Source organism: Entelurus aequoreus, linkage group LG24, assembly GCF_033978785.1.
Source record: "Entelurus aequoreus isolate RoL-2023_Sb linkage group LG24, RoL_Eaeq_v1.1, whole genome shotgun sequence".
NCBI classification, from domain to species: domain Eukaryota; kingdom Metazoa; phylum Chordata; class Actinopteri; order Syngnathiformes; family Syngnathidae; genus Entelurus; species Entelurus aequoreus.
The window spans coordinates 7221833-7245265 of record NC_084754.1 but is presented as its reverse complement, the minus strand read 5'-3'; the positions used below and the strand labels follow the sequence as shown (position 1 = coordinate 7245265).

Below are 23433 nucleotides of genomic sequence, written 5' to 3'. Positions count from 1 at the left end.
GTCACACAGCATCATGAAGCAGTTGGCAGGTTGGTGTTGCAACAAAACATATATGTAATGATAAATTGAAATACAAAAGAAAGCAGATAAATGGAGGGGTAGAAAGAGAAGCCAACTATTTTAACCTTGTAGATTGTTATAGTAACAATAGGCTAAGCTTTGTCAGTGTGCCATGTGTTACCCCGTTTCCCCTAGGGCAGGGGTCGGCAACCCGCGGCTCCGGAGCCGCATGCGGCTCCTTGACCACTCTGATGCGGCTCAGCAACATACATGCCGACAAATATGCGCCACACTGTGAACCCACACCAAAAAAGAATGAAAAACACATTTCTGGAGAACATCCCACCGTAACACAACATAAACACAACACAACCATTACCCAGAATCCCATGCAGCCCTAACTCTTCCGGTCTACATTATACACCCCCGCTACCACCAAATCCCCACACACATCAACCCCCCCCCACCCCCCCACCCCTCTCCGTGCGTTGGTTGAGCGGAAGAGTTAGGGCTGCATGGGATTCTGGGTATTGGCACCGTCAGTGTAAGATGTGTGGCTGCTGAGTTAGTATGCCTTGCTGTCACTTACGTGAGCAAGCTGAAATTGCATTCTACGTGTGGTCGAGCAAGTACACTGTTAGGACAGACTGTAGAGGGCGCCAAATGCAGTGTCATCACGCTCTGATATTCGGGAGTCTCCCGGGAAAAATGAGAGGGTTGGCAAGTATGACACATCAAGTGCCATTCATTCAAAACTCGCGGGCTGCACTAACATCAAAATTCCACATTAAAGTGTGTGCCGGTGCGTGTGTCGGAGACCCCTGGTTAACATAGCACAAAGCATTTAAGCTTTGTATGCGGTGTTTTTCATTTTAAAATTTTTTTGTGGCTCCCATTACTTTCTTTAATTTGTGAAACTTGCCAAAATGGCTCTTTGAGTGGTAAAGGTTGCCGACCCCTGCCCTAGGGCAACAACGTTAATATATGTTTGATGAAACGTGATTATATGCATGAGTGTATGTACGTATTAGAGATGCGCGGTTTGCGGACACAACCGCGGAGTCCGCGGATAGTCCGCGGGTCGGGCGGATGCATGACGAAAAAAATAGATTTTAATTAGATTGGGGCGGGTGGCAGTCGAACCAGTTCTCTAGAATGTCTACTGATTTTCACCCAATCAACAATAATAAGGGTGTGCCGTGTTGGTACTAGTGTTGTGTCGTTCGCGAACGATTCGTTCGAAAGAACGAATCTTTTGAGTGAACGTACTGAACCGAATCACTTCATGAACTGATTCGTTCCTTTCTCAGTTCAGTTGAGCTCCGCCGAGACCATGCCGGTATGAGTGGAACTGGCGCATTCTGTGACTCACTGAACCCTCGACGTCGGCGAACGACGCAGCCAATGAGAGGGCGGGGGGAGGGACTGAGCGAACGATTCGTTCACCGCGGATTAACGACATGAATCACTCAGTGAACGACAACGCTCTCGCTCTCTGCTCTGCTTGCCCCAATGCCGCGAGTGATTCTCCCCCCGTCGCGGGGATATGTTTCATGCCATTGGCATCCGTTCTCCATTCATTCTCCAAGCTAACGGCTAATGTTGACTCAAGCCACATGAAAACAAACACACGTCCCCATTATCTCAACACATAAAGTTAAAGAAAATCCGTGCAGGCTGAGCAGCAGCGACGCGAGGGGGAGGGGCGGAGGTTAACGTGTAGGGCAGGCTGTTTTGAGAAGATTTAAAATAAAAATAATAACTAATGTATGTACACATACATAGGCTATTATTTACACAGTTATTGTAACAAAAATAAATGTCTCCTTGGGGATCAATTCTGATTCATATTATTATTATTATCCATTCTACTGCAACTGTTGTTGTTGTTGTTTAGTAGCTATCATTATCATTATAATAATGCTGATTTGCAATTAAACTGTACTGCTGCTGCAGAAGTGATTCGGTACACGTACTGAACTGCGGCCACAGTGTGGCGTTGTCAGTCACTGATTCTAGTGATTCGTACTGTCAAAAGAACTGCAGAAGTGACTCGGTACACGTACTGAACTGCGGCCACAGTGTGGCGTTGTCAGTCACTGATTCTAGTGATTAGTACAGTCAAAAGAACTGCCGATCCCATGAAAACAAGCCACATGAAAACTGTTTTCAGAAGATTTAAAATTAAAATAATAACTAATGTATGTACACATACACAGGCTATTATTTACACAGTTATTGTAACAAAAATAAGTTTCTCCTTGGGGATCAATTCTGATTCATATTATTATTATTATTATTATTATTATCCCTTCTACTGCAACTGTTGTTGTTGTTAGATTAACGCGAGTCCCTACGCAGTGCGCGAATGTCTGCACTGTACTGTCTGTACTACACACGCCCCCCCCATTATTTTTTTTTTGGGGGGAGGTGGGGGTGATTCGGTGAACAAATTTTTTGAACGAATCAATTTAAGGAACTGATTCTAGTGATTCAGTACAGTGAAAAGAACTGCCGATCCCACCACTAGTTGGTACTGCCTTAACACCTTCTACAACATGTACAGCCAGCGTGCTAGCCCAGCCACATGTTGTACGCAGCATCTGCCTGCACACGTAAGTGACAGCAAGGCATACATGGTCCACAGCCATACAGGTTACACTGACGGTGGCCGTATAAAACAACTTTAACACTCTTAATATGCGCCACACTGTGAACCCACACCAAACAAGAATGACAGACACATTTCGGGAGAACATCCGCACCGTGAGACAACATAAACACAACAGAACAAATACCCAGAACACCTTGCAGTCCTAACTCTTCCTGGCTGAAATATACACCCCCGCTACCACCAAACCCCGCCCACCTCAACCGACGCACGGAGGGGGGTGGGGGAGGAGGGGGGTTGATGTGTGGGGGCGCAGTGTAGGGGGGGCAGGGTTTGGTGCTAGCGGGGGTGTATATTTCACAGTGTGGCACATATTAAGAGTGTTAAAGTTGTTTTATACGGCCACCGTCAGTGTAACCTGTATGGCTGTGGACCAAGTATGTCTTGCTGTCACTTACGTGTGCAAGCAGAAGCCGCACACAACATGTGACTGGGCTGACACGCTGTCTGTACATGTTGTAGAGCAGGGGTCACCAACGCGGTGCCCGCAGGCACCAGGTAGCCCGTAAGGACCAGATGAGTAGCCCGCTGGCCTGTTCTAAAAATAGCTCAAATAGCAGCACTTACCAGTGAGCTGCCTCTATTTTTTAAATTTTATTTATTTACTAGCAAGCTGGTCTCGCTTTGCCCGACATTTTTAATTCTAAGAGAGACAAAACTCAAATAGAATTTGAAAATCCAAGAAAATATTTTAAAGACTTGGTCTTCACTTGTTTAAATAAATTCATTAATTTTTTTACTTTGCTTCTTATAACTTTCAGAAATACAATTGTAGAGAAAAAATACAACATTAAAAATGATTTTAGGATTTTTAAACACATATACCTTTTTACCTTTTAAATTCCTTCCTCTTCTTTCCTGACAATTTAAATCAATGTTCAAATACATTTATTTTTTTTATTGTAAAGAATAATAAATACATTTTAATTTAATTCTTCATTTTAGCTTCTGTTTTTTCGATGAAGAATATTTGTGAAATATTTCTTCAAACTTATTATGATTCAAATTCAAAAAAAATATTCTGGCAAATCTAGAAAATCTGTAGAATCAAATTTAAATCTTATTTCAAAGTCTTTTGAATTTCTTTTAAAATTTTTGTTCTGGAAAATCTAGAAGAAATAATGATTTGTCTTTTTTAGAAATATAGCTTGGTCCAATTTGTTATATATTCTAACAAAGTGTAGATTGGATTTTAAACCTATTTAAAACATGTCATCAAAATTCTAAAATTAATCTTAATCAGGAAAAATTACTAATGATGTTCCATAAATTATTTTTTTAAAGTTTTTCTCTTCTTTTTTTTGGTTGAATTTTGAATTTTAAAGAGTCGAAATTGAAGATAAACTATGTTTCAAAATGTAATTGTCATTTTTTTTCGTGTTTTCTCCTCTTTTAAACCATTCAATTAAGTGTAAATATAACTAATTATTAATAATAACATAGAGTTACAGGTAAATTGAGCAAATTGGCTATTTCTGGCAATGTATTTAAGTGTGTATCAAACTGGTAGCCCTTCGCATTAATCACTACCCAAGAAGTAGCTCTTGGTTTCAAAAAGGTTGGTGACCCCTGTTGTAGAGGGTAATAAAGACAGTACCATCACAGCACGCTCTAATTATTGCTGTTAGGGTGCGACCCCTGGTCTATATTATATATATAACAACGATCGGGTGGCGGGCGGTTGTGGCTTTGATAAAATGTTAGTTCGGTTGGATGGCGGGTGGATGACGACTTTTGTGATGCGGATGAAGTAATTGCCTATCCGCGCCTCTCTAGTACGTATGTATATGTACGGTATTTTTTTTAAATAAGTGCCAATGATCTCAGCATTATAACATGTTCGAATAACACCCCTCAAAACGCTCTTAGCATCTTCAAAGCAAAGATGTGTGGGACCTGGGAAGTGGACGATGTCCAAGGATGTTTGTTGTTGCTATGTCAGATCACGTGACATAGCACCCAAAGAGGCCCTACAAGGTCGGTCCTTCCCAGACACGGTGGTGGGAAGGATCGATGACTTCCTCTGTGAGTTACCCTCAGGGGACAGAGCGACAGAGCCTCACTGGTACTTAAGAACTCTTTTTGGATTGACATTTCCTGGCTTTTCCGCTTCCGATCATTCCCCATGTACGGTTTTACTGTACGATGAGAGTCTCATCACTTGACACTAAGACTTTCATAGTTTCCCCTTCGAACCTTCTGGTGCTTCTTGCAGGCCCCGGAGCTGCGTTCTGTTTTGAAGCTTCTTGACAAAGCTGCTATTTTGACTGGCAGGTGGTATGTTTGCCTCAGGACCAGAAAAGTCATTGACTTCATCACATTGGTTTGCCAGGGAGTCTTATATATAAAAGGGACTTTAGAGATAGGCTCATTGTTTAGAAGGGGAAACAGTATGTTGGTAAAAATAAAACATGTTATAGTGGGAGGTTTTGGTACATAAACAATAGAATGGCTAAATTGGGAAATGTTTCTCATTCAGTGAATACATGTTTTTTTTTTTATTCCCGAGTTATTTTAGCGTCATCAGCTGATTTGATAGCCTCCACGCCCTAAATAGGTCCGATGACGAAAGAGCATGGGAAAAATAGCTGCCATGGTGAAAACTGCTGGGAAAAGACTGTGTTCTCATTGGTACCAGTGCAAGGCATTGTGGGATTTGGGTGCACAGGGTGAGCAAACATGGGTAAGAAAAGTACAGAGATTAGAGCAGGCCATGCAGAATGAAGAACACACTAAAACAAACTGGGTTATTTTGATTACCCAATTTATGAGTTGCTGGTGTTGGCTTAAATTTTGGAGTTATTTTTGTGAAGAGCAATCAATTTTTTGGATTATAAAGGGATTATTTTTATTTTTGGGTTGTTTTTCAACAAGTAACGCATTTTTGGGTAACAACTTTTTTTTTAATTGAACCGTTTTCTTGAAGGGAATAATGAAAATAAGATATTCTTCACCTCAGTATGTTAATAATGACTGACTTAATTATATATTACAAAACTGTTATTCACGGATGTCATTTTACTATGAAAAAGTCAGTAAATGAATGTATATATTTGTAAACTCTCTGAAATGGGAAAAAGGTAGGATTAAATAAGCTTTGCTTCTTCCTACTCCTTTTCGGACATGATGTGAAGTGAAATGATATGAAATTGTGTGATGTATTATGCTGTAAGTGTGCTCATGTTCGAAATAAGCGAAAGAAAGAAAAGATAGAAAGAAAAAAGAAGGGAATTGTATTATGGATTAATCTCCATAACATTATTTACAATCACCCAACATTGAGTTAGCATATGAATAGCAATCAATGTTTTGGGTTATAAGGGGATTATTTTAACTAAATTTCTGGGTTTTCAAAATCATGAACCATTTTTTGGGTTGTTTTTCAACAAGTAACGCATTTTTGGGTCTAATTTTTTTTTTTTTTTTTTAAAGTTTTCTTGAAGGGAATTTTATTATGGCTTAATTGTTACGTATACAGGGGAAGGAGACGGTACAGACAGGAGGGGTGTCGTTTAACTCTATTTTATATATATATATATATATATATATATATATATATATATATATATATATATATATATATATATATATATATATATATATATATATATATATATATATATATGTATATATATATATATATATATATATATATATATATGTATATATATATATATATATATATATATATATATATATATATATATATATATATATATATATATGTATATACTGTATGTATATATATATATATATATATATATATATATATATATATATATATATATAACCCATATATATAAATACAAAATAATAATAATAAAAATAAACAAGGGAATGGAGTGTGTGAACTAATCCAAAAGTGTATGGTGTGTGACTATGTGTGGGAATTAACTGCTGAGTGTTACCGGAGTGTTGAGCGAGAGGCAAAGTCCAATAGGAGCAGGGCAGGCTCGTAGGTCCGTGAGATAAGCAGGTTAGTCGGGGGCGATAGAGAGGCGTCAAAGGTCCGTGTCCAGGCGGGAGGTCGAGATCCAAGAGGCAGTCAGGGAAGCAGAGGGAACACGGGGAGACGAGACGCACAGCTCGTGACGCGGGAACGAAGGTCTGCTGTTGGAACGACAAGGAGGACACGAGACGATAAACACAACGGGGGGAAAGAAACACAGAGAGCAAAAGAGTGCGCATAGAGCTGACGTGTCGGCTTACTGTACTGAACAGGTAGCTACGTTCTGGAGCGGGATATCCAGTTGTGCAGGCTTATGAAGGCAGGTCTCATCATCAGCTTCAGGTGTGCTGATTGCCGGCGATTGATTGCCAGACTGGCACGCGCCTGGCGCGCTTCTGGGGATGCGCCCACATGACATTAATCTCATTAACATGATTTACAATCACCCAACATTGTGTTAGCATAACTCAACTTTTGGGTTAAATAATTCAACCCAAGAGTTTGGTTGGGAATAACCCAACATTAAGTTATCATAACTCAACTTTTTAGTTAAATAATTCAACGCAAAAGTTGGGTTGAAAAAATGTACCCAAAATGCTGAGTTAAAATAACTCAAATAAGGGGTTTGTCCTTTTCTGAACCAGCAGTTTGGTTAAAATCGGGTTATTTTTTAGTGTGCAGTTCATGCTTGCTCGGCTTCACTTCACTCGGAGATGAGGAGCTGTGGTGTACGAAGGTGGGCACTGTAAGGTCCTATTTGTGTTATTCCACAATCTACAATGTCCATTTTTTTTTTTTTTTTTAAATAAATCCCCTAACGTCTGCAAGAACAGCGGCGGCCCGCATTCCGACATACCAGCCTGATGGTTGCTGGCCCATTAGCGAGGCCCAAGTGGAGGAGCCCACCCAGGGTTGCCCACCCTCTCATGCCCACCTTCGGCCTTCCTGTCCAGCCCTGGCTGTGGATCAGAGGCAGGCCGCATGTCAGGGGACAGGGCTAATGATGGCCACATCCATGCCATCCCTTTCAAGCCCATGCCCAAGAGCACAATTTGACTAATGCTATTTCCTGGAGATAAGTTGCAAACAAGCCCATTTGACTTGTCCCCCCCCCCCTCATCAGAGATTCTGGTGGTGAGGGGATTGTTGGCTTCGGCAAACTACGTGACGAAGACAGTGCTCCGTTACATCATCGTCATCTGATTAGATGGTAGCTTCTGTCCTTGCCTGGTGGGCCTTTCAGCTAAAATAATAGTGGAATCATATTACTGTGAACAAAACATGTTGGTTACCCCTCATTGAACGCCATTAGTCTCCCTCAGGCCCTAAGTGGCTTAATCAAGCCTCTTTTAGTGGATTATTTTACTCACCCAAGACTGTCCTAATTGTTGCCATCTTAATTTGAGATGGTTGGAGATTTTCACTCGACATTGGTAACTATGTTTATACGCCACTCCTTAATAATGTAAGCCTTGATATTGACTTAATTGTTGCGTACAGGCCTGGCCCTAACCAATCTGGCGCCCCCCCCCCCCCCCCACCACTCCCCCACCCCCCCCCCCCCCCACATCGGCAGTGAAGTGTATATACTCACAAGAAACCGAATAGCTTTGTCTTTGACCTTTTTTTTTTACTTAAAGAAAGCAAATTAACATATTATATGAGAATGTTATGTTATGATTATCTTTAACCGAATCACAGCAGTGCTCAAATTAAAAAACAGCATTCCCTCTCATGTGATATTGCTTAATTAACATTAATGATGTGCACTTTAACAACTAGGCTTACAACTATACCTAATATATAAAGGGGTGGAAAAGTGACTATTACCTGCAGGGCAAACATTAGCTAACCGGAAGGCAATAACAATGTAAACAAAAAACACCTGCTTAAAAGATCTAATACAAATGTCCCTGAGGAATGTAAGGTGGGAGTACCGTAATTACCTAACGTTACATTATTATTTTCCATAACAATTTAGCCCCCTCCACAATATTAACCCGACGTTAAAACAGAACTAGCTATTTATTGATTAGCAATTGCCGAATCATGTAGCATTAGCTTAATGCTAAAAAGCCAGGTTACTATCACATTCTGTAACAGACAAATAATTTCATGTAGGCTAACGTTACCTACCTGCTACCTCTGTCTTTTTCTCGTTTCTCCTCCTCTTCTTTTCTATTTTTTCTTCCCTGGGCACCTGACACTTTTGGCCGTTTTGACATCTTGTGTTGATTTTTTGATGTGGTAAGAGTCATGATACGGGAAGGGAGGGGGTGCACCGTGCTGGGGGGGGGGGGGGGGCGTAATGTTGTAACAAATAATATTTCTATTAAATAGGCTTTACTTTGCATTTTAATTAACGTGGGATTATTTTTTGTATTTAGAAATAGTAGTACCAACTTTTTTTCTTTTTTTTTCTCCAACATTTGTGGCACTGGCGTGGCGCCCCCTGATGGACGGCGCCCTTAGCATTTGCCTATACGGCCTATGCCACGGGCCAGCCCTGGTTGCGTAAACCCTAAATAATACTTAAAGGGGACCTACGATGATTTAAATCTACGTTTAAAACACTCCCCTGTGGGCTAGGATCGCTTTACCGCTTGTCCCTATCGGGGTCACAGGGTGGGCTGGGTGACTGGTGCCTATCCCAATTGATGTATGTTATATTCTTTGGTGTACATTCTTTTTTAATCTGTCTGTCTGCAAGATGTTCGATTCTGGAGACGCTCCCAGATTGCAAATGAAACCACGCCCCACCCTGTCAAAAAGTTTCATAATTTATCTTTTGAAATCGTACAAGGTTTAGAAATACAAAACCCAAAACCAGTGAAGTTGGCACGTTTTGTAAATAAAAACAAAATACAATGATTTGCAAATCCTTTTCAACCCATATTCAATTGAATAGACTGCAAAGACAAAATACTTAACGTTCCAACTGAGAAACGTAATTTTTTTTTTTTTGCAAATATTAGCTCATTTGGAATTTGACGCATGCAACATGTTTCAAAAAAGCTGGCACAAGTGGCAAAAAGGACTGATAAAGTTGAGGAATGCTCATCAAACACTTATTTGGAACATCCCACGGGTGAACAGGCTAATTGGGAACAGGTGGGTGCCATGATTGGGTATAAAAGCAGCTTCCATGAAATGCTCAGTCATTCACAAACAAAAATGAGGGCGAGGGTCACCACTTTGTCAACAAATGCGTGAGCAAATTGTCCAACAGTTTAAGAACAACATTTCTCAACGAGCTATTGCAAGGAATTTAGGGATTTCACTATGTACGGTCCGTAATATCATCAAAATGTTCAGAGAATCTGGAGAAATCACTGCACCTAACAGGCAAGGTGGAAAACCAACATTTAATGCCCGTGACCTTCGATCCCTCAGGCGGTACTGCATCAAAAAGCGACATCAGTGTGTAAAGGATATCACCACATGGGCTCAGGAACACTCCAGAAAACCACTGTCAGTAACTACAGTTCGTCGCTACATCTGGAAGTGCAAGTTAAAACTCTACTATGCAAAGCCGTGCCATTTATCAACAACACCCAGAAAAGTCGCCTAAGATGGACTGATGCAAAGTGGAAAAGTATTCTGTGGTCTGACGAGTCCGTATTTCGAATTGTTTTTTGAAACTGTGGACGTCGTGTCCTCCGGACCAAAGAGTAAAAGAACTATCCGATCAATTATAGACGCAAAGTTGAAAAGCCAGCATCTGTGATGGTATGGGGGTGTATTCATGCCCAAGGCATGGGTAACTTACCCATCTGTGAAGGCGCCATTAATGCTGAAAGGTACATGAAAGTTTTGTAGCAACATATGTTGCCATCCAAGCAAGGTCTTTTTCATTGACGCCCCTGCTTATTTCAGCAAGACAATGCCAAGCCACATTCTGCATGTGTTACAACAGCGTGGCTTCATAGTAAAAGAGTGCGGTTACTAGACTGGCCTGCTTGTAGTCCAGACTTGTCGGAGACCCCGGACTGTTAAACAACTTAAACTGTACATCAAGCAAGAATGGTAAATACTTCCACCTGAACAGCTTCAAAAATTGGTGTCCTCAGTTCCCAAACGTTTACTTAGTTTATAAATCATTGTATTCTGTTTTTGTTTACGATTTACACAACGTGCCAACTTCACTGGTTTTGGGTTTTGTATATTTTGTCGTCGTCACCGCTGTTTTTCTCATTCCAGACACGGTTGTGCATAAACCCTCACAAGGTTTGTATAGATTCACTCGGTCACAACAATAGGCACACCTGCGCTCTCGCAGATTGTTTATTTTTGCAGCATTTATGTCGTCAGTGTCATCATGCACATCCCAATATTAGATGGAAATAAAACTTATCCTAATTTTTTTTTTTTGCAAAACTGAGGCATCCGAAAATGTGTGCCAAAATGCATCAACCTTATGATTTAGACTTTTGGCATAGTTGAACACGAGTATCCGACATTGTTAAGATGAAAAACATCGTAGGTCCCCTTTAAAGGGTCATACTATGCCAAACACACTTTTCTGGCTTGTTGTCCCCAGTTTTTGTGTATATGGGACAGGGCCGTCGTCTAGGGGGGAAAGGTAATGTAATTCCAAGGGCCCACACACAGCTCCCGGTAGCCTCTATATCAGTGTTTTTCAACCACTGTGCCGCGGTAGTGTGCCGTGAGATACAGTCTGGTGTGCCGTGGGAGGTTACCTAATTTCACCTATTTGGGTTAAAAATATGTTTTGCAAATAAGTAATTATAGTCTGCAAATGATGTGTTGTTGTTGAGTGTCTGTTCTGTCTAGAGCTCGGCAGAGTAACCGTGTAATACTCTCAGTAGGTGGACGCAGGTAGCTACCGTATTTTTCGGACTATAAGTCGCAGTTTTTTTCATAGTTTGGCCGGGCTCCAGTGCGACTTATATATGTTTTTTTCCTTTTTTATTATGCATTTTCGGCAGGTGCGGCTTATACTCCGGTGCGACTTATACGCCGAAAAATACGGTAATTGCTTTGTAGATGTCGGAAACAGCGGGAGGCAGGGTGCAGGTAAAAATGTGTCTAGTGCTTAAACCAAAAATAAACAAAAGGTGAGTGCCCCTAAGAAAAGGCATTGAAGCTTAGGGAAGGCTATGCAGAACAAAACTACAACTGAACTGGCTGCAAAGTAACAAAAACAGAATGCTGGACGACAGCAAAGACTTACTGTGAAGCAAAGACGACGTCCACAATGTACATCCGAACATGACATGACAATCAACAATGTCCCCACAAAGAAGGATAAAAACAACTGAAATATTCTTGATTGCTAAAACAAAGTAGGTGTGGGAAATATCGCTCAAAGGAAGACATGAAGCTGCTACGGGAAAATACCAAAAAAAGAGAAAAAGCCACCAAAACAGGAGCGCAAGACAAGAACTAAAACACTACACACAGGAATACAGCAAAAAACTCCAAATAAGTCACGGCGTGATGTGACAGGTGGTGACAGTACACCTACTTTGAGACAAGAGCTACATTGATGCATGCTTGGTTATGGTTTAAAGCAGGGGTCACCAACGTGGTGCCCGCGGGCACCAAGTAGCCCGTAAGGACCAGACGAGTAGCCCGCTGGCCTGTTCTAAAAATAGCTCAAATAGCAGCACTTACCAGTGAGCTGCCTCTATTTTTTAAATTTTATTTATTTACTAGCAAGCTGGTCTCGCTTTGCCCGACATTTTTAATTCTAAAAGAGACAAAACTCAAATAGAATTTGAAAATCCAAGAAAATATTTTAAAGACTTGGTCTTCACTTGTTTAAATAAATTCATTAATTTTTTTTACTTTGCTTCTTATAACTTTCAGAAAGACAATTTTAGAGAAAAAATACAACCTTAAAAATGATTTTAGGATTTTTAAACACATATACCTTTTGACCTTTTAAATTCCTTCCTCTTCTTTCCTGACAATTTAAATCAATGTTCAAGTAAATTTATTTTTTTTATTGTAAAGAATAATAAATACATTTTAATTTAATTCTTCATTTTAGCTTCTGTTTTTTCGACGAAGAATATTTGTGAAATATTTCTTCAAACTTATTATGATTAAAATTCCCAAAAAATATTCTGGCAAATCTAGAAAATCTGTGAAATCAAATTTAAATCTTATTTCAAAGTCTTTTGAATTTCTTTTAACATTTTTGTTCTGGAAAATCTAGAAGAAATAATGATTTGTCTTTGTTAGAAATATAGCTTGGTCCAATTTGTTATATATTCTAACAAAGTGCAGATTGGATTTTAACCTATTTAAAACATGTCATCAAAATTCTAAAATCAATCTTAATCAGGAAAATTTACTAATGATGTTCCATACATTTTTTTTTTTTTTTTTCAAAAAGATTCGAATTAGCTAGTTTTTCTCTTCTTTTTTTCGGTTGAATTTTGAATTTTAAAGAGTCGAAATTGAAGATAAACTATGTTTCAAAATTTAATTGTCATTTTTTTCGTGTTTTCTCATCTTTTAAACCGTTCAATTAAGTGTAAATATCATTAATTTTTAATAATAACATAGAGTTAAAGGTAAATTGAGCAAATTGGCTATTTGTGGCAAATTATTTAAGTGTGTATCAAACTGGTAGCCCTTCGCATTAATCAGTACCCAAGAAGTAGCTCTTGGTTTCAAAAAGGTTGGGGACCCCTGGTTTAAAGTCATATCCAACAATTGCGACAACGACTTTTTACTGTCAACTGAGTTTCGTTTTTTAATGATTTCTGCTGGTGGTGTGCCTCCGAATTTTTAAACGCAAAAAATGTGCCTTTACTCAAAAAAGGTTGAAAAACACCGCTCTATATGACAAAATGATGATGCATACACTGAACTAATATATATTCATTCGAATGAATCCGAATAAAAAGAAAGCCACAAGTCATACAGTTTTCTAATTTCAATCATTTCAATAACTCCCCTTGGCTCTTTTTTAAAGTTAGCGCGAGAGAACTCCAGCAGATTAGGAAGGCCCGCAAATAGCCAGGCCAGGAGTAGGAGAAGCAGAGCAGGGGCCCCGGACATCAAAACCTGTTTGGTGAGAGAGTAAAACTACCGAGGGTTGAAACAATTAGCCTACGCATTACCTTTAATGTTGGACTCTGAAACCTCTGTTAGCTGTCATCTGACAAGTCGCCAGTTGACTAAAAAAAAAAAAAAATGGCGCATAAATACCCAACTGAGAACGTGCCTGGTATGTTAACGTAACATATTATGGTAAGAGTCATTCAAATACACATCATAGTATTAACTACTGTGTCGATTCAAGAGTGATATATTTTTTCAAGACATTAGCCTTAAAAAACACTTTAAGACTAATGTCTTAAAAAAATATATCACTCTTGAATCAACACAGTAGTTAATACTATGATCAATGTTAATTCAAATACTAAATGTGGGATATAAATAATAATGGAAGTATAATTGTTTGTATATAGTATATAAATTGGTACAAAGGTTTAACATGTGTACAAGGATATTTCACATGCCTTTACTGTGTATATAATTGAACTGTGTTTATGTTGTGTATAATGTGTATTTATAATATGTTGTACAAAGGACATTTAATAATTTTCGGAAGTTTATTTTGTACTTGACACTGTTTATAGGGTTAGGCGCAATAAGTGTTCAACTTCAGCCTAAAGCAGGGGTGGGCAATTAATTTTTACCGGGGGCCGCATGAGCAACCCGAGCACTGCTGGAGGGCCACATCGACAATATTTCAATTAAATTTTGCTCAATATTATTTTTGATATATACCGTAAGATAAATAATAATAATAATAATAATAATGATAATTAATAATAATAGTAATACTTCAACATAGTGTGTGTAACAGCATTCCATGACTAATATAAATAAATTAGCATTATTAATAAATGACAGTAAAATAAGCACACGTATGACTGAGGAGTCATAGTGTAACTTTGTGTGGTGTTTGAGTTGTCCGACTTTTTGTGTGGCCATAAACGCACCAGTGGTTTATTGGTATGCGTGTTGGTGACAGATGACAAGTTGGTTTTGGCCTGGTTTGTACGGCAGAAAATGACTAGTTTTTCGAGATAGAATTGTTTTACTCATGTTTTTGGTGTGGTTATGTCCGAATATAAACAGTTTTGCTCAATAAAGTGATCGATATAATTCCTGTCCTCGAAGCATCTCGATAGACGTTACAATAATTGAACGGTGTTCAATTGAACGGTGTTGACGAACACCGTTAGGGCCGCTTGTTGTCACTGTCACTCAAAGTTGCATTGCAAAATTACATAGAATAAATATGTTTATTTTGTTTAGAATTCAGATGGGATTTGATTTGGTGCGCGGCATATATTTGCTGCGCGCAGCGGACGCTTGAGCAGTGCGCAATTGCGCAGGCGCGCACCTTAGAGGGAACGTTGCTTGGCAGTCCATGTCTTGTTGAAAACACGCCATTCCTCATCAACTTTTCTCTTTTTAGCGTCTCGGGTGTAAACCGTGCATCACTTGTCGCTGCATGTGCACCTTCACTCGCAGTTACACACGGACACACGCCCATAAATAATACTTTTCAAAATAAAAGCAGCACAGTTGTATTGCGCGCATGACATAGATGTTTTTTCAACTTTATTTTGTAATTTGTGATTGCAGCTGTTCACATTCACTCACAATCACGCACACGCATACGTCCACACGGAAGTAATACAAATAACGCTTTTCAAAACAAAAGCAGCACCGTTGTATTGCACACTCGACATAGATACTTTTTTAAATGTATTTTGTAATTTATAATTGGCCTCACGCGGGCCGGACAGGGACGCACAAAGGGCCGCAGAATGCCCAGGTCTGGCCTAAACCCTTTCGGTCTGCAACATTTTCATTTTTAATTTATGAATGTACAACTGTTTGTTTATTTTGTTGACGATTGACTGAGGAATAATAAACTTGAAACTAAAAAATAACTATAACATATAAAACATGCTATACGTTTACCAAACAATCTGTCACTCCTAATCGCTAAATCCCATGAAATCTTATACGTCTAGTCTCTTACGTGAATGAGCTAAATAATATTATTTGATATTTTACGGTAATGTGTTAATAATTTCACACATAAGTCGCTTCTGAGTATAAATCGCTCCCCGGCCAAACTATGAAAAAAACTGCGACTTAAAGTCCGATAAATACGGTAATTGTATTTGACTCCAAAGTAAACCAGAATGCTCACCACAGTAACATGGTCCCCATGATGCCTGTTTTTAAACACAGAGTCACAAATCTTGGTTTTAAACTGGATATTGATTTTAAATTGGAACAGTCATACTCTCCAGTTTTTATCATCTCAGACGTTTAGCAAAAATTAAATCCGTTTCATCTTTATCCATTTAGTTCGTGTTATTTGGGATCCTAGCAGATCCACGTCCTTAGTATCGTAGAGTTTTGCTACACATCAAGAAATTTTCAATGAATTGACAGAAATTTACACGCAAAAAAAAAATCCTGTTACAGCTGCAAGAAGGGGACCAATTCCAAATTCCGTATTTCATTGTCCTTCAGATGACCATGTGTCATAATATTGTGTGTCCTCCTTGCAGCAGTTGTTCTCACGAGGCCGGGGAAATATATATGTCTGCAATTGCAAAAAAAACAGCCAGAGTCACATGATTTATGTGAACTTAAAAAGCTGTACATTCTGTGAAACCCAGTCACATATTGTGATTATAAATACACCCTTAAGTATGTACCCTCCAACTGTCTATGAATGAGCCGCCTTTGTTGTTGTGACGCACATGTGTTCGCTTCTTCATTAATCTGTGTCAATAAATGAAGTCAGATAGTTATGGAAGATTTAGACCAAGGGTCGGCAACCCAAAATGTTGAAAGAGCCACATTGGACCACAAATACAAAAAAGTAATTGGTCTGGAGCCGCAAAAAATTAAAAGACTTATTTACCGTATTTTTCGGACTATAAGTCGCAGTTTTTGTCATAGTTTGGCCGGGGGTGCGACTTATACTCAGGAGCGACTTATGTGTAAAATTATTAACACATTAGCGTAAAATATCAAATAATATTATTTAGCTCATTCACGTAAGAGACTAGACGTATAAGATTTCATGGGATTTACAGATTGTGACAGATTGTTTGGTAAACGTATAGCATGTTCTATATGTTATAGTTATTTGAATGACTCTTACCATAATATGTTACGTTAACATACCAGGCACGTTCTCAGTTGGTTATTTATGCCTCATATAACATACACTTATTCAGCCTGTTGTTCACTATTCTTTATTTATTTTAAATTGCCTTTCAAATGTCTATTCTTGGTGTTGGGTTTTAGCAAATACATTTCCCCCAAAAAATGCGACTTATACTCCAGTGCGACTTATATATGTTGTTTTCCTTCTTTATTATGCATTTTCGGCAGGTGCGACTTATACTCCGGTGCGACTTATACTCCGAAAAATACGCTAAGTGTTATAATGAAGGCAACACATGATGTAAGTGTCCGTTAGCTATAATAGCCTACTATCAAAATTACTTTAGAAGTCTTATATAAGTGTTATAATGAAGGCAACACATGATGTAAGTGTCTATATTAGTTATATTAGCCTACTATCAAAATGACTGCGTCGCTGGCTGACGCAAATCTTTGTTGACAGAAATGTTGAAATGTAATATTTGTTCTACACATTTTTTTCAACTTTGGAAAACATTAGCAAAACTTCTCAGAGGGTGAGATAACTCCTGGAAATGACTGTCTTAGAATGGCCAAAGGTATAGATGTGTGTGTCCAAGTTTAAGGACTTATTCTAATGAATTTATTGCAACCTTTGCAAGTTGGGAAACCTTTGCTGTGGTCTGGAACAACACGACACACAAACAACTATGAGAAATACAGCCAATATTACATACAGATAATGTGTCATGAGACATGCAAATATAAATTAAATACACAGAGGACATAAGTAAAGGATATTAAATGAGCTCAAATACACCTACAAATGAGGCATAATGATGCAATATGTACATACAGCTAGCCTAAATAGCATGTTAGCATAGATTAGCTTGCAGTCATGCAGTGACCAAATATGCCTGATTGGCAGTTGGTGGACAAAATGAGACAAAGAAGGAGTGGCATAAAACACGTCTTTCTGTGGCAGCGTCGGAGAAAGTTGTACATGTAAACAAACTGTTGCGTCACAGTCTACACAACGGTGAGTTCAAGGGCCGCTGAAGTTAGTCGGACAAAATACTGCCATCAGTGAAGCATAAACACTAACATATTAAACAGTGGGCTTTCTAACAATTAGGAAGGTTTGTGTGGTGTTTGTTCTTCTACAGAAAGCAAATTAAAAATTATACTTTTAGCCCCATTTTTTTGCTAGTATCGTACATTTTTGAAAAAGCTCCGTGGAGCACCCAGGGCGCCGCTAAAGAGCCGCATGCGATAAAGTATTATTTTCCTCTAACCTTGGTATGCGCACTATAACATGCAGCGTAGTGTTGTAACGATACCAATATTTTGGTACCGGTACAAAAATTATTTTGATACTTTTCGGTACTTTTCCGTACTTTTCTGAATAAAGGGGACCACAAAAAATGGCATTATTGGCTTTATTTTAACAAAAAATCTTAGGGTACATTAAACATATGTTTCTTATTGCAGTTAAGTCCTTAAATAAAATAGTGAACATACAAGACAACTTGTCTTTTCGTAGTAGTAAGTAAGCAAACAAAGACTCCTAATTTAGTCTGCTGACATGTGCAGTAACATATTGTGTCATTTATCATTCTATTATTTTGTCAACATTAATAAGGACAAGTGGTAGAAAATTTATTATTAATCTACTTGTTCATTTACTGTTAATATCTGCTTACTTTCTCTTTTAACATGTTCTATCCACACTTCTGTTAAAATGTAATAATCACTTATTCTTCTGTTTGATACTTTACATTAGTTTTGGATGATACCACAAATTTGAGTATCAATCCGATACCAAGTAGTTACAGGATCATACATTGGTCATATTCAAAGTCCTCATGTGTCCGGGGACATATTTCCTGAGTTTGAGAATTTTTTTTAAACGAAAAAAGATGTAGTGATGTCAAATAATATCGACATAATCATAGTAGCATCGACCAGATACGTGCCTGTACTTGGTATCATTACAGTGGATGTCAGGTGTAGATCCACCCATGGCGTTTGTTTACATTGTAACGCCGGTGAGCTACGGTGTGTAGTGAAGCATGTTTAGCTATTCCTCGTCCTGCAGGGATGATACTTGTAAGAAACGTACTATATTTGTCGCCATGGAGACGAGGATTAGTTATTTAGAAGTAGCTAAAATACTGCCGACTACGGATGGACGTTAGCCGCTAGCTAGCTAGCTAGCCATGTCTTAAAGCACCTCTTCCTGAGGGTGTTTCAGTGTTATAACTTCACCTTTATCTTTAGTTTTTAGACCAAAATGCGTCCGTTCTCCCTTTTCTGTCTACACACTGTGTCTGCTTGTAAGTACTCCGTGATTGTGCGCTGCCGAACATGCTCCTCTGCTCGTAAAACCAGCAATGACACGACGTGACTTCGACGCGGGCGCGGGGGGGTGCGGAACCGGTACGTTTCAGAGACGGTATAGTACCGAAAATGATTCATTAGCATCGCGGTACTATACTAATACCGGTATACCGTACAACCCTAATGCAGTGACATAAATACTGGTGAAAAAAGCTTTTTTTATGCAATCTGAGAGTGGGCAGGTGTACCTACTGTTGTGACCGGTGAATCTAAATCATGTTTACGAAGTTCACTTTTGACAGTGTCTGAAAAAATAACAGCGGTGACGTTGGTCTTCCAGACATAGTGTGTATTTTAAAAAAAGTGTACATTTTCAAAAGATGCATTTCGACACTTTCCGAGGGGGCGGGCATCGGTTTCATATGCGATCTGGGAACGCCTCCACAAACATACCTATGCAGAAAGTAGTTTATAAATGTAACTGTGGAGCAAATTTGACTTCAAAACATATTCAAATCGTTTTATATGTCGATTAAAATCATCGTAGATCCCCTTTGACGAATAACTTATTCAAATATGCTATCCCAAACAGCAGCTGATGACTATGATTGATTCTCTAGGGTGGGAATCCAAGCACTGCAACACCAATGGAAGTTGAAAAAAATTAACAGAATAATTCAATTCAACCGTTGCATCATATTTAGCCCCAAAAAAATTCCGCCGACACTCATGTGTTCTGCTCTACACATAATGCCTATGAACCTCCGACATGTTGTTTGACTTAAACAATCATAAATGTATTTTATTTGTTTTCATTTGCAAGAGCTGTGGCTCAGATCGTAGAGCGGGTGTCCAGAAACTTAAAGGGGAACTGCACTTTTGTGGGGGGCATTTTGCCTATCGTTCATAATAATTATGAGAGACAAGAATACAGATGTATGTTTCTTTTTAATGCATTTTAACTCGTGAATAAAAGTCAGCTTACAATAGAGCCAATGGGAGGTACTCTATTCTGCCCATAAAAAACCCTAAATAACAATTTGTATTTATACAATTCTAACCAAGTTTTTGTCATTTTGTTATTATAAACACTTACGCAGACAAACTGTTTTTAGCAGCGCCCTGATCACATAAAGCTAACTCGCTTGTGCTGCTATATTGAAAGTCTCTGCTGGTGAGCTGCTTTCTCGCCTCGGAGTTTGTGAAAGTTTATTCTATATCATAAATAATGATTCTCACTTGGATAGTTTGATGAGGACAAATGTGTTCTTGTCTTACATAAGGATTGTGAATAATGGGCAAAATCCCCCCCCCGAAAAATGCAGTTCCCCTTTAAGGGTTCCTGGAACTGCACTTTTTTTTTGGCATTTTGCCTATCATTCACAATCATTATGAGAGACAGGAAAACAGATGGATTTCTCTTTTTGATGCATTTTAACTCGTAAATAAACGTAAGTAAAAGTTCGCTTGCAATAGAGCCAATCGGAGGTACTCTATTCCACCCATAAAACCCCCTAAATAGCATCCAAAAAATGCCAAAAATACTCCATTTACATTTCATGAGCTCAATTTTAACCAAGTTATTATCATATTGTTATTATAAACACTTACGCAGACAAACTATTTTTAGCAGCGCCCTGATCACATAAAGCTAACAAGCTTGTGCTGCTATATTGACAGTCTTTGCTGGTGAGCTGCTTTCTCGCCTCGGAGATTGTGAAAGTTTATTCTATATCATAAAAAATACCTCTCACCTGGATAGTAGAAGGATGAGGACATAAGTGTTCTTGTCTTACATAAGGATTGTGAATAATGGGAAAAATTCCCCCCTGAAAAATGCAGTTCCCCTTTAGGGGTTCCTGGTACGAATCCGGCTTACGCCATTCTACTCATTGCCGTTGTATCTAGGGTTGTACGGTATACCGGGATACTAATGAATCATATTCGGTAGTATACCGCCTCTAAAGAGTACCGGTCCATCCCGCTCCCCCCTTTTTTTAAACGGGCATGACGGCACGTCGTCATTACGTCGTTATAATGCTGGTTTTACAAGCAGAGGAGCATGTTCGGCAGCGCACAATCACGGCGTACTTACAAGCAGACACAGTGTGTAGACAGAAAAGGGAGAACAGACGCATTTTGGCTTAAAAACTAAAGATAAAGGTGAAGTTATAACACTGAAACGCCCTCAGGAAGAGGTGCTTTAAGACATGGCTAGCTAGCTAGTGGCTAAAGTCCAGCCCCAGTCGGCAGTGTTTCAGCTACTTCTAAATCACTAATCTTTGTCTCCATGGCGACAAATAAAGTAAGTTGAGGGATGAGGAATAGCTAAACATGCTTCACTACACACCGTAGCTCACCGGCATCACAATGTAAACAAACGCCATGGGTGGATCTACACCTGACATCCACTGTAATGATACCAAGTACAGGCGCATATCTAGTCGATACTACTTATATTACGTTGATATTTTTTATCATCAGAAAATCTTTTTTCGTTTCTTTTTTATTTATATTATGTTTATAAACTCAGGAAATACGTCCCTGGACACATGAGGACATAAATTATGACCACTGTATGATCCTGTAACTACTTGGTATCGCGTAGATACCCACATTTTTTGTATCATCCAAACAGAAGATGATTATTACATTTTATCAGAAGTGTAGATAGAACATGTTAAAGGAGAAAGTAAGCGGATATTAACAGTAAATGAACAAGTAGATGAATAATTCATTTTCTACCACTTGTCCTTAATAATTTTGACAAAATTGTATAATGGAAAATGACACAATATGTTACTGCATATGTCAGCAGACTAATTAGGAGACTTTGTTTGCTTCCTTACTAATAACAGAAAAGTTGTCCAGTATGTTCACTATTTTATTTAAGGACAAACTTGCAATAAGAAACATATGTTTAATGTACCTGTGGAGGGGGGCGTGGCCTGCGGGCCTGCCGCGGAACGGGGTGTGCCAGGACCGGCCTCGAAGCCAGCGACAGGTGAGTAGATGGCCCAGGTGGGCCTTGTTATGTAATCACCTGTCGCCTTTATTAGCAGCAGCCGGGATGAGACACGCTGTTGGATTCGGAGTTGGAGTGGGAGCCAGAGAGAGAGAGACAGGAGCTCAGAAAAAGACATTTTGCTGGAAAGCAAAAGCCTTGCAGAATTGATGAAATTAAAACAGTGTTCTACCCTGAATTCCGGGCTCTCCTGGCAGTGTGTGGTGGTCCGAGGAACCCATTAGAGGGCAACCTCTACAGTACCCTAAGATTTTTTATCAAACATTTTTTGTGGTCCTCTTTTATTTACAGAAGTATCAAAGTACCGAAATACATTTTGATACCGGTACCAAAGTATTGGTATGGGGACAATCTTAGTTGTATCCATTGATAAGACATTTCACCCACCTTGCCCCCATCGCCATTCAGTATGAATGTGAATGAATGTTTGGTGGTGGTCGGGGAGGCTGTAGGCGCTAATTGGCAGCCACGCTTCCGTCAGTTTTTGATTTATTGAGACTTTTATTAGTAGATTGCACAGTACAGTACATATTCCGTACAATTGACCACTAAATGGTAACACCCGAATACGTTTTTCAACAACACTCAGAACTGCAATAAACAGAGCAATTGAGGGGAGAAACAAACACGACACAGAACAATCCAAAAGTAGTGAAACAAAAATGAATATTATCAACAACAGTATCAATATTACTTACAATTTCAACATAGCAGTGATTAAGAATCCCTCATTGACATTATCATTAGACATTTATACAAAAATAATAATAATAGAATAAAAATGAACAATAGTGTCACAGTGGCTTACACTTGCATCGCATCTCATAAGCTTGACAACACACTGTGTCCAATATTTTCACAAAGATAAAATAAGTCATATTTTTGGTTAATTTAATAGTTAAAACAAATGTACATTATTGCAATCAGTTGATAAAACATTGTCCTTTACAATTATAAAAGCTTTTTACAAAAATCTACTACTCTGCTTGCATGTCAGCAGACTGGGGTAGATCCTGCTGAAATCCTATGTATTGAATGAATAGAGAATCGTTTTTGAATCGGAAAAATATCGTTTTTGAATCGAGGATCGCGTTGAATCGAAAAAAATCGATTTATAATCGAATCGTGACCCCAAGAATCGATATTGAATCGAATCGGGGGACACCCAAAGATTCGCAGCCCTAGTAGCTTACCACCATCAAATGTGAATGAATGATGTGTTCAACACTGTAAAGCGCTATATAATATCCAATCCATTATTATTAAAGGCCTACTGAAAGC

At 38.8% G+C, this 23433-nt stretch overlaps 1 protein-coding gene across 2 annotated transcripts in view; it reads left to right on the top strand.

Annotated features, from left to right (window-relative positions):
* Nucleotides 1-22303, top strand: part of LOC133641945 (uncharacterized) — a 480284-nt gene extending 457981 nt beyond the window's left edge. The window contains exon 4 of one of the 2 annotated variants that reach the window (XR_009824355.1): nt 22190-22303. The gene's annotated coding sequence lies outside the window, so the exon portion shown is untranslated. Of the gene's footprint in view, nt 1-22186 lie in introns of both variants that reach the window. The other variant, XR_009824354.1, reaches the window with a different exon arrangement.
* The last annotated feature ends 1130 nt before the right edge of the window (nt 22304-23433 follow it).